This window comes from Cicer arietinum, chromosome 7 (assembly GCF_000331145.2).
Source record: "Cicer arietinum cultivar CDC Frontier isolate Library 1 chromosome 7, Cicar.CDCFrontier_v2.0, whole genome shotgun sequence".
Classification (NCBI taxonomy): Eukaryota; Viridiplantae; Streptophyta; class Magnoliopsida; order Fabales; family Fabaceae; genus Cicer; species Cicer arietinum.
Window position 1 is genome coordinate 46,840,237 of NC_021166.2, and position 4,710 is coordinate 46,844,946.

General features: G+C 31.1%; 1 pseudogene; it reads left to right on the top strand.

Moving 5' to 3' along the window:
- The window catches only part of LOC140918821 (zinc finger BED domain-containing protein RICESLEEPER 2-like), a 6,244-nt pseudogene extending 2,234 nt beyond the window's left edge, over nucleotides 1-4,010 (top strand).
- Nucleotides 4,011-4,710: the final 700 nt, after the last annotated feature.

The window sequence follows — 4,710 nt, forward strand, 5'->3', positions numbered from 1 at the left end:
TATGTTGAGAACATTGCTGCCACAATTTACAATACCGTCTAGACGAACTGTAGCTAGGGATAGTTTTCAGTTGTTTATGGAGGAAAAAGTAAGGTTGAAAGCTTTTTTTAAGTCTGATTGCAATAGGGTAGCTCTTACAACAAATTGTTGGACTTCAATTCAAAACCTTAACTACTTGACCCTTACGGCACACTTTGTTGATAATGATTGGAATTATCAAAAAAGGATTATTAGTTTCACAGTAATTCCAAATCATAAGGGTGACACAGTTGGTAAGAAGATTGAACAGGTTTTAAAGGATTGAGGGATTCGAAATGTGTCAACTATAACCGTTGATAATGCATCATCCAATGATCTAGCTGTTGCTTTTTTGAAAAAAAAAGATAAACAATATGGATGGTTTGATGGGGGATGGGGAACACTTCCACATGAGGTGTGCTGCTCATATTCTGAATTTAGTTGTAACTGATGGCTTGAAAGAAATTTTTTTGGCAATCTCTAGCATTAGAAATGCTGTTAGATTTGTAAAATCTTCACCTCACAGGGCTGCCAAGTTTAGGGAATGTGTTCAGTTAGCTGGAATATCTTGTAAAAAATTGTTATCTCTTGATGTTTTAACTCGTTGGAATTCAACCTACTTGATGCTTGAGGCTGCGGAGAAGTTTCAAGTAGCTTTTGGGAAGCTTGAGGTTGAGGAGTCAAGTTATAAAGATTTCTTTGGAGAAGCTGGTCCCCCAACTAGTTATGATTGGGATATAGCTAGGGCGTTTGCAACTTTTTTGAAGTTATTTTATGAGGCAACTAGAGCGTTTTCCTCCTCACAGCATGAAAGTATACATGCAGCTTTTCACCAATTGTCTACAATCTATTGTGAGCTGCAAAATGCCTCTTTGAATTTGAACACCATTTTTGCAAGTGTGGCTGAGGATATGTTAGCAAAATATGATAAGTATTGGGGTAATATTGCAAACATTAATAAGTTGCTATATTTTGGGGTAATTTTTGATCCACGGTATAAGTTGAAATATGTTGAGTGGTGCTTTCAAGATATGTATGCAACTAAATTAGAGGTGGCTATTGAATTAATCACATTAATTAAAGAAGATCTAACTAAAATATACAAATGGTATAAAAAAGTCCATGACAAAAAAAATAATTTACCACAACCAACTCCCATGGCTATTGACAGTGTTTCCCATGATGAAACCTCTATTGTTGCTGCCCATAATTCACAAATGGCCAGAGCACAAGCTTTTGAAGACCATTTGAAAGAGAAAGACTCAATTGACCAACAAAATGAGCTTGAGGGATATTATTATAGTAAGTGTGTGAAGATGAGTGAAAATTTTGATATTCTTGCTTGGTGGAAATGTAACGCAACTCAGTACCCAATCTTATCTCTTATAGCCAAAGATATTTTGGCTATACCGGTGTCTACAGTTGCTTCTGAAAGTGCTTTTAGTACTGGTGGGAGAGTAATTGAAACCTTTAGAAGCTCTTTAAAGCCAGAAATGGCTGAAGCATTAATTTGCACTTCGAATTGGCTAAAACCTTCACTCACTTGTTTCAAAGACTTAAATCTTAGTGAAGATGTTGATATTTCTGAAGAAATTATTAAAGGTAAAATTATTTATGTATCTTTTAACTGTTTGAACTTTCTAATATATTTATATGTTCATAATATAGTTTAATGTTTATTATTTCGTTAATTATTTTAGAGTTTCAAGGAATGTCAGTTGGAAATGCAAATACTGCATGTGGCTCATCATCACAGCCACCTAGTTGTGGTTGAATAAAATTATTGTATGTAATATTCCTTTTTATTGTTACTAATTTGAAATGATTTTGTCAATATTGTGTTAGTACTAACTAATTTTGCCAAACTTTTTAGATTTATACTTTTTTGAATTTTTTGAAGTCACACAATCTTAAGGCAAATTCTGACTTGGCTCTATGACAATATCAACACAAGGTTTTTGGGATTTGTATAAACTGTTGTTATGCCTGGTAAGTTATTATTGTTATATCTTATTGTTATTTTAATTGCCAAAAATTGTTAGTAACCAAAATTGTAAGTAGCTACAACACAACTGTTACTCTGTTAGCAATCTAAACTGCATGTTATAGATATATGTTAGCATATATTAGCATTTCTGTGATAAGCAAGAACATAAGATTAATTTGTTATTCTTATATAATTACCATTTTATTTTCCAACAACTGGTGCATTAGATTCTGAGACCGATTTTGCTGCAAGTCATAGAAAAACAAGTGTTTTATCATATGTATGTTACCTTTTATCTTTAGTCCATTGTGAACTATTAGAATTTTATTTTTAATAAAATTAAAGTATTGAGTATGAATATTGATTCTGTAGGTTGCAGGAGTTCTTGCAGATTGCTTGGTGTTAAATCTTTATTTAACATTAGCTAAGTTAGTTGCAACAATTTATATTATTGTGAACAACATATATTGGTATGTCAACCTGATTTCTTAGTTTGATCTTATTGTTGATTCAAAATGAATGATCTAATAATGTTGATTGCATTATTTTTTATTCAAACTAGGCTGCTATCAAGTATGGAATTTCTTAGTTTGGCATTATCAAGTCTGCAATTTTTTGATCTTGATTGCAAACAGGTATTGAATTATTTTTTCGATGGTACACATCAACAACATATTTTTACATTGGTTATTGGATACTAATTTTTGCTCTAATTTTTTAGGTTGGCAGTGGGAACAAATTGGAAATATATATTCATAATTGTATTGTCATAGAGTCAATTAAAACTATCAATATTTTCCAAGAAGTGTGTATTAATATTAGACTTTAGTGTTATGTGAATGTAGTTGAAAAACTAAGCTATTATAATCTATTGTTGAATAACTAGGCTGTGGCAATCTGTTGTTGAAGAACTAGGTTGTGATAATTTGTTGTTGAAAAACTAGGCGATAATCTGTTGTTGAAAAACTAGGTTGTGTTAATCTGTTGTTGAAAAACTAAGCTGTTATAATCTGTTGCTGTGAAAAACTAAGATGATATGTGAATGTATTAATATTAGTATTATGTGAATGTACTTGAGTTATTGAAAAATTAAGCTGTTATAATATGTTGGACTTGAAAAACAATGATTGTGTTAAACTTTTAGCTGTAATATGTTGGATTTGAAAAACAAGGATTGTGGAAAACTTTTAGTTGTAAGCTGTTGTATTTGTATGTTATGTGAATGTAGTTGTAAATTGAGTTGTTGTAGTTGTAAGTTGTTGCATTATAGGAATATAATTGTATATTATGTGAAAGTTAGTAGCCCAATTTAAAAAAAATGAGTACAAATTTTATCTTTAAATGGCTCAAAAGTGGTCTTATATTGGATAATAAACTACTACTTTGCTAAGAAATTTAAAAAAAAAATAGTTACTTTGATAAATATGTTATTGGGTCAAAAAAAATTGAATGGCCCAAAAAAATTTGAATGGCCCAAACAATGATTCAACCCGGATGTAACCACCCGATTAACCCGCAATCCGTTTAACCTGCAACCCGGATACCCGATTTTTATATTGAGCGAAAATGGGCTTGTAATGTTCAACCGCGGATTAGGCCAGTTGGTGTTTTTGGGCCCGAATCCGCCCTACTCGGCCCGTTGTCCAGTCCTAGTTAACCCTTTATTTGTTATTGTTTTTTCTTTGTACATGTGTACTATAGAATAAAGAGTATGGGATTTCCCATGTTGAGTGATTTGGTGATTCAATATGACGTGGATGATATATGGCAATTGAATGCTACTGTTGGGAGGGTGAGTTATGTAAGCACATTGACTTACACGTATAGGTGTGTCAGGCATATAGAAAAGTGTTCATCAATTAGTCCCTTCCTATTATTGGACATTTAAATCTAAAAGGGGATGGTACAATGATTCATCATGGGTTATTGGCTACTTGTGGGAGTGTGGCTCGTGATCATAATGGTAGTTTATTTTTTGCTTTGTGTACTCTCTTAGTTAAGCTAATTCTAAGACGGTTTGTAAGTTTAATTTTGGATGGTTATACTTCAAAACATTTGTGTCTCTTGTTTGTTTATCAAATCATTGGTATGTTACAACAGTTGGATGGTTATTCTTTATCTAATGTCAATCGTAAAATTATATAATTAGCAATCATATTTGCTAAATTTAGGTCACAATTACCTATTACAAACATAATTTTTGATGTAGTTCATGATTTTTCCTCCTTCAACGTGTTGATATATTTTGCTTCTATTGCTTGAGCCTTTTAGTTTTTTTGTTCCTTCTTGTGTTGTTGGGCAGGGGTCAAGCCTCATTTTTCTCTTAAAAAACAAAGGGAAAAAAAAACGATGGGTTTGAAATTAGTAAGATTAATGGAAGACAAAAAAGCATATCTGACTGTAACACTATGCCACGAATAATATCAACTTGGGTTGTTGCTCTTTTAATTGGAAGCAAGGTGCATTAGAAATTATTTCCTTTATTATTTTTATATGAAATTTTTTATTTTCATTTAATTATTGTTTTTAAAGTTATATGCGATATTTAATAATTGATTTACTAATAATATTTTTAATTAATTATTTTAGAAAAAATTAAAAGTTGAGATAATAAATAATTAAAGACATTATAGAAAGAAAAAGAAAAGATGATGGTCATTTTAACTATAATAAAATGCTTTTTTTATTATCTTTAATTAGCTTTA